The sequence below is a fragment of the Nannospalax galili genome, unplaced genomic scaffold (genome assembly GCF_000622305.1).
Source record: "Nannospalax galili isolate Female #2095 unplaced genomic scaffold, S.galili_v1.0 scaffold1217, whole genome shotgun sequence".
In the NCBI taxonomy this organism is placed as follows: Eukaryota; Metazoa; Chordata; class Mammalia; order Rodentia; family Spalacidae; genus Nannospalax; species Nannospalax galili.
The window spans coordinates 801,554-809,347 of record NW_008339068.1 but is presented as its reverse complement, the minus strand read 5'-3'; the positions used below and the strand labels follow the sequence as shown (position 1 = coordinate 809,347).

At 41.9% G+C, this 7,794-nt stretch overlaps 1 non-coding gene and 1 pseudogene across 1 annotated transcript; both read right to left on the bottom strand.

The window, feature by feature from the left end:
- LOC103734739 overlaps positions 1-7,794 on the bottom strand; it is a 14,805-nt pseudogene that overhangs the window by 5,366 nt on the left and 1,645 nt on the right.
- On the bottom strand, positions 1,746-1,817 carry Trnac-gca. The gene has a single exon. It is a non-coding gene; the product is annotated as a tRNA-Cys (tRNA).

The window sequence follows — 7,794 nt, the reverse complement described above, 5'->3', positions numbered from 1 at the left end:
TTATTTCAAACTATTTAAGGAATTACCAGTACAAGTCACTTATCTAAATATACACAGTTCCTCATAAGCATGTCTCAACTCCTCTTGGAACTTCATTTCCAATACAAAAAAGACAAAAATTTTTTTAAAATTTATTATTTATTTTTTAAAAAATGAGTGTTTTGCCTGCATATATGTAAGTACATCCAGGGTGTGCAAAGCATGTGGAGGCCAAAAGAGGGTTTTTGATCCCTGGAGTTACAGATAATTGTGAGTTGCCATGTGGATAATGGGAACTGAACCCAGGTCCTCTGCAAGAACACTTAGTTTTGTTCCAGTCCAGCCCCTACCCCTTTTTTTGAGAAAGAGGGTCTCACTATATAGCCCTAGAACTCACTATGTAGGCCAGGCTGCCCTGTTTATATGTTTCATTATGCAGCCCTAGACGGCTTGGAACTTACTATGTACATTAGGTTGGCCTGGAACTCCCTGAAGACTAGGCTAGCCTTGAACTCACAGAGATACAACTTGTTTTCGTTTCTTTTTGATTACCAGGAAGCAATATGTTCTGCGTTTCCTTGTAGTAACTTCTAAACCAAGTCTCTGGAATATTGTCACCTTTCTGAGCCATTCAATGCTTGTCTTTATGAACTCATTAGACTGGTTAGAACTTTATTGTGTTTTTTTATTGTGAACCTCAGATCCTATTTCCCTTAAAAAACAAGCTTGGTATAAACAATTAAAGTCAGGATGGTAATCATTAGAGACAAGGGGTGCTGAGAAAGCTGAGGGCAGACTTCCTCAGCCCCTTCAGGAAATGACTGGCTGAGGAGGTCAAAATGGAGCACGAAGTGTCACAAGAGGAACACTACAGTTTTTGATACTGGTTGTAAAACTTATTTTCATGAATCTGAGTCAACTCAATAATAAGAGGTTATATTTCCCCTGGAATAAAAGGAAAAGGGCAGAGGGGGCACCTGGATTTGAACCTCATGGCACAGCACTGCCGCATAAGGACCCAGGCTCACAGAATGCCCAGACCCTTGGTTTAGCAAGAGGACAGGACTCCAGCTGGTGATATAAAGACGCTACTGGAGCATCACAGTGGGCGCTGGCCTCCGCCCATGGTCCTGCTGTTGTTGTGCCAGGATGACTCCAAAGCCAGCCACCTCCCTGTGTGACTTACTCAGTCCTCACAGGCTTACTTGGAGCACGACTTTGGCCAACCTTAAGGTGTTATCTGCTATGCTGGCTAATTTTATGTGATGCCCTTGATGAAACCATGGTGCACAGATGTTTGGGTAAACACATCTGTCTTTGCTGTGAAGGTGCCTTTTGGATGTGACCCACATTTCAGAAAATCATCAGATTTTGAGTAAAGTCAGAATACCTTCTATAAGGTAGGTGGGCCTCTTGCATCATTTCAGACACCAGGAGGAAAGACCAATGTTTCTGGAGAAGGAATTTGGCCTGCAGTGTATATGTAACTCCATTTGCTGTGGCACATCTTCCTGCTCTCTGTCCTTCAGAAATCAGACTTCTATAACTGTGTGGGCCACTTCTTAAAACCTCTATCTGCAGAGACGCACAAACACAGACTCTAACACACATACAACCTGTCCTATTTCCTGTGGACAGCTGTGACAAACATGCTGCCCACATTCACACATCTGCCACTGTTTTTTTCCTTAACCAGATGCAGGGTGCTGAGGATGAATCAGTGTAGAGACAAAAAGAACATCATATACATTGAGGGGGGAAAAGAGAGGGGGCACCTGGATTTGAACCAGGGACCTCTTGATCTGCAGTCAAATGCTCTACCCCTGAGCTATACCCCCAAGTACTTAGCCCTGTTTAGCAAAGACACCTTCAAGTCATAGACATCCCCAGCTAGGTTCTGACAGTGTTGTTCTTTGGGGACTACTTGAGCTGCCTTTCTGCATATACACTCCTGTACCCATCAGAGCTGTTCCCTTCACTGATTATTACTATCCAGACCTCTCTGAACATCTCTCTCCAAAAGTGCTCCCTACCTGTCCTTCACTATTACTACTGCTATTGGGTATTAGAAGTCTTTCTCTACCTGTTATTTTTTATTTCTTCATCTTTCTCCACTCAAACCTGTCTTGGTTTCCTTTCTCAGGGGCCAAGACCTAGGCAGTAGAGGAATCTACCAGGGGAGGCATCTGGCCCATGAAGTTGCAGCTTCATCTTTTGTGAGGAAGAAGAGTAAGCAAGAGCAAGGCCAGATGTCAGCAGAACTGCAGAACCAGGGATGGGGCACTGGGACTGCTTGTTTAGGAACCTGAAGTGCTCCTACTGTAGTAATAAATGTTCCACTATTAAGCTGGGCTGGTGACAAAAGCCTGGGAGGTGGAGGCAAGAGAATTAGAAATTCAAGGTCATCCTTGGCTATATATGGCATTGGAGGCCAGCCTGAGCTACATGACAGAGACTCTGTCTCAAAAAAACAAAAAAAAGTGGGGGAGTTGGGAAGCAGTGATACGTCTCAGTGGGGTAAAAGCAATTGCACCACAATCCTGAATTCAATTCACCCGGGAGACCCAGGGTGGAAGGAGAGAATCGGTTCCTGAACGTTGTCCTCTGACCTCCGCATGTGCACTGTGGCACACATACACTCATGCAGTAATTAATCATATAAATTTTAAACAGACAGAACATGCATGTAGACGTGTTAACATTTTTCCACCACTCTGCTGTTCCTTTGGCATCTCTCTGCTCCTTCTCAAACGGAATGAAGGACGAGCTCTATCACTGCGCTGCGTTCCCATCCCATTTTCTTTGTGTGGTAGAAATCCACGTGTGATTTTGGTTTCATGAGCACTATTTTAGAAGCCGTGCTAGTAACTATGCACACACTCAGGGTTGTTGTATATCCTTGATGAAATGATCTTTGCATCATCAAATGTTTCTCTTGACTGCTGGTAGCTTTCTTATACTAAAATCTATTTAGTCTTCTATAAAATAGTCTCTCAATATTTATTTTCCTTAATATTTATATGACATTTTTTCATCATTTTATTTTAAATGATTCATGTATTATATTATAGTGGTGCATTTAAAAGAGTCTTATTTGTTTTTATTTTTGTGTGGTGGGGACATGTGCACAGTGCTGTAGAGGCCAGAAGAGGGCACCAGATCCTCAGGAATTGGAGTTACAGGTGGTTGTAAGCAATACAGAAACCAGAACTCAGGTCTTCTGTATAAAACCCTTGAGCTCTCTCCAGTCCCCAAGTTTTACTTTTTTTTTTTTTTTTTTTAAAGACAGGGTCTCCCTGTAGCTCCAGCTGGCCTGAAACTAGCTATGTAGAACCAAGCTGGCCTTGAACTCACAGAGATCCACCTGCCTCTGCCTCCCGAGTGCTGGGAGTAAAGATGTGCACCACCACACCTGGCCCAAGTTTCACTTTTAAATCCCTTTAAAAGATAGTCAAGGGTCTGGGGAGATGGCTCAGTGGTTAAGAGCACTGGCTGCTCTTGCAGAGAACGTGAGTTCAGTTCCTAGCATTCATATAGACGCTAACACCTATTCTTAACTCCAGTTACAGGATATCTGATGCCCTCTTCTGACTTCTGTGAGCACTGTATGCACCTGGTGCACTTATATACATACAGTCAAAACACTCATACACATGACATAAAAAATATATGTATTTTTGATCTTTTTGAGACAGGGTCTCCCTGTAGCACCAGCTGGCCTGGACCTCACTATATAGACCAGGCTGGCCTAGAACTCACAGAGATTGACCTGCCAGTGCTTCCCGAGTGCTGGGACTAAAGGCGTGTGCCAACCTGGTGCACTTATATACATACAGTCAAAACACTCATACACATGACATAAAAAATATATGTATTTTTGATCTTTTTGAGACAGGGTCTCCCTGTAGCACCAGCTGGCCTGGACCTCACTATATAGACCAGGCTGGCCTAGAACTCACAGAGATTGACCTGCCAGTGCTTCCCGAGTGCTGGGACTAAAGGCGTATGCCACCACACCCAGCTCAAAAAAAAAAACCCTTTTTTAAAAAATAAATTTTATTTATTATTTTTATATTATGGGTATGAGTGTATTGCCTGTATATATGTAAGTACACCCATGTTGTGAAATGCCATAGAGGTCAGAAGTGGGGCATAGGATTACCCTGGAACTGGAGTTAAGGACAGTTCTTAGCTGCCATGTGGGTACTGAGAATCGAATCCAGGTCCTCTGCAAGAGCAATCAGTGCTCTTAAACACTGAGCTATCTCTCCAGCCCACATAAATAAAACAAAAATCTAGAAAAAATTTAAAGTGAGACTTAAAATTTTACTTTATCAGCTAATCATGGTGTCTCAAGCCTGCAATCTCAGCACTCAAGAGGCTGAGGGAGGAGGAATACCAGGAGTTCAAGGCCAGCCTGGGGAACAGAATGAGTTCCAGATCACCTTGGGCTAGCGTGAGAGCCACTGACACAGTACTTTGCACAGATCTAATTTTTCAGCTAGTCTAATTTTTCTCCTTGTCTGAAAGGCATTTTCATGGTCATGCAACTCCTTAGGTAAAGAACTAGTATTTTTCATATCCCTTTTCCCTTTCTCTGGACTGCATGATCTCAAAGGAAGTCACCTTCTTATGCTCCTATGTGGACAGCATTTTTTCCAGTTCTGGTGGTCTGTAATATTTTTTCTTTATCACTGGGTTTTATCAATTGTCTGGCTATTTTAAATAGAATATCTTTGTTCTTTGACAATTTCATACATATAAATAATGCATCTTGATCACAGGTACCTGTTCTAGTTGGCTTTTCCGTGACTGTGATAAAAACACTGACCCAGCTCTGCCTCCCTGGGCCTGCAGGACCTGCAGGCCTCTCTCCAACCAGCAGGCCTCTCTCCAGGGTAAGTCCATCGCACCCTCCGCCCCTTGACTCCCTCAGCCTCATTCACCCTCCCATCTCCTCTGCCGGTCTCTCCTCCTAGCCTGGGTCCTGTCCCATTCCTTGTCTCGGCACCCGGCACCCGAGACACCTGGGGAAGCACCATTGCTTCCTGATCCTTTGCATCCAGACCAACTCAGTTCCTTCTCAGGTCCCCAGGAGCCCCCGGGGCCTGACCCCGCCCTCACCTCCCTCTGCTTCCCTGGGCCTGCACCACCTGCCAGTCTCTTTCCAGGGCTTAGGGGCTGACCTTTCCTCTTCCTGATCCTTTGCATCCAGACCAACCCAGCTCCTCAGTGCAATCCCCAGGAGCCCTTGAGACAGCTTCCCGCCCCCATCTGCCTTTGCATTTCTGGGTGGCACGGCCATCAGTTGCCCTAGACCAGCATCTTTCCTGGGCCCGGCTCCCAGGCCAGTCCAACCCCCAAATTCCTGAGACCAAAATCTTTCCTGGAGAGATCCAGACCTTAGGAGAAAGCCTGAGAGCATCTGATCCTCATCTGACTTGGGCCTCTGTGGGAACTCCTGAAGACAAAAGCAATCTGGCCACTCCAATATAAAATCAAAAGAGAACCTGAAGCTTAGACAAACCACCTTTTCATACCCAAAAAGTAAACCACAAAGACATATAAAGTTCACAAAAAAATAAAAGTATTCCTGGAATTAAATGAAAAGGACAATACAACACGACAAAACCTCTGGGACATGCTGAAATTGGTTCTTAGAGGGAAGTTTATAGCTCTAAGTGCCTACATCAAAAAATCGGAAAAAACACAAATAAATAGCTTAACACTGCAACTCAACACACTTGAAAAGCAACAGCAAACAAAACCCAAACCCTGCAGACAAGAAGAAATAACAAAAATCAGGGTAGAAATCAATGAAATTGAAACAAAGAAAACAATACAAAGAATCAACAATTCCAAGAGCCGTTTCTTTGAAAAGATAAACAAGATTGACAGACTGCTAGCCCAGTTAACCAAAAGAAAGAAAGAGCACCTCCAAAGCAACTAAATCAGAGATGAAAGGGGAAACATCACAACAGACATCAGAAAGATACAGAACATTATAAGGGAATACTTTAAAAACCTATATGCTACTAAATTTGAAAACCTAAAAGAAATGGATGGATATCTAAAGGCATGGGAACCACCAAAACTAAACCAAGAAGAGATTAACAGCTTAAACAGACCCATAACACAAAAAGAAATTGAAACAGTAATACAAAACCTCCTGACTAAAAAACCCCAGGACCAGATGGATTTACAGAAGCATTCTACCAGATATTTAAAGAAGATACTACTTTAAATCCAATACTACTTGATTTATTTAAAACAATAGAAATGGAGAGAGAACTTCTAAATTCCTTCTATGAAGCCAGCATCACTCTAATACCAAAGCCAGGCAAAGGTACAACCAAAAGAAAACTATAGACCACATCCTTAATGAACAGAGGCAAAAATTCTCAATAAGATACTTGCAAACAGCATACAGACACACATCAAAAAGATCATCCACCATGTTTATCCCAGAGATGCAGGGCTGGTTCAATACACGCAAGTCAATAAATGTCATTAATCATATAAATGGATTCAAAGACAAAAACCACATTGTCATCTCAATAGATGCAGAAAAGTCTTTTGACAAAATTCAACATGCATTTATGTTCAAAGTCCTAGAGAGAATTGGACTGGAGGGAACATACCTCAACATAATTAAAGCCATATATAAAAAACCCACAGCCAACATCATTTTAATGGAGAAAAACTGGAAGCATTCCCATTGAAATCAGGAACCAGACAAGGATATCCACTATCTCCACTCCTCTTTAACATAGTGCTTGAAACTCATGCAAGAGCAATAAGACAAGAGAAGGCAATTAAAGGAGTAATAATTGGAAAAGAAGAGATCAAATTATCCCTTTTTGCAGATGATATTATATCTAAGCGATGCCAAAATTTCCATGTGAAAACTTAAACTTCTAGAAATTATTAAAACGTTCAGTAAAGTGGCAGGTTACAAAATTAACCTACAAAGTCTGTAACCTTTTTATATACCAATAACAAGCAATCAGAGAAAGAGCACATGGAAACACTCCCCTTTACAAGAGCTGCAAAAAATGTTGGAATAAACCTGACCAAAGACATTAAAGAGCTCTACAATGAAAATTTTAAATCTTTAAAGAAAGAGATTGGGGAAGACATCAGAAGATGGAAGGAACTCCCAAGCTCATGGATTGGAAGATTTAATATTGTGAAAATGACCATCCTATCAAAAGTCATTTATAGATTCAATGCAATGCCAATCAAAATCATCATGACATTTTTCACAGAATTGGAAAAAACTATCCTAAGATTCATATGGAGGCACAAATGACCTTGGGTAGGCAAAACAACCCTGAGCACAAATAGCAGTGCAGGGGGGATTACTATACCAGATTTTAAGCTGTATTACGGAGCTATAGTCATAAAAACAACATGGTTCTGGCACAAAAATAGATCAATGGAACAAAATTGAAGACCCAAATATGAGTATATGAAATTTCAGTCACCTGATATTTGACAAAGGGGCCAGGAATATTCGCTGGAGGAAAGACACCTTCAGCAAATGGTGCTGGCAAAACTGGATCTCCACTTGTAGAAGAATGAAAATAAACCCCTATCTTTCACCCTGTACAAAAGTCAATTCCAAGTGGATCAAAGACCTCAATGTAAAGCCTGAAACTCTGAAATTGTTAGAAGAAAACATTGGCAAAAACCTGAAAGATACAGGTGTAGGAAAGGATTTTCTAAACAAGACATCAATTGCTCAGGAAACAAGGGCAAGAATCAACAAATGGGACCTCATTAAACTAAAAAGCTTCTGTACATCAAAGGAGG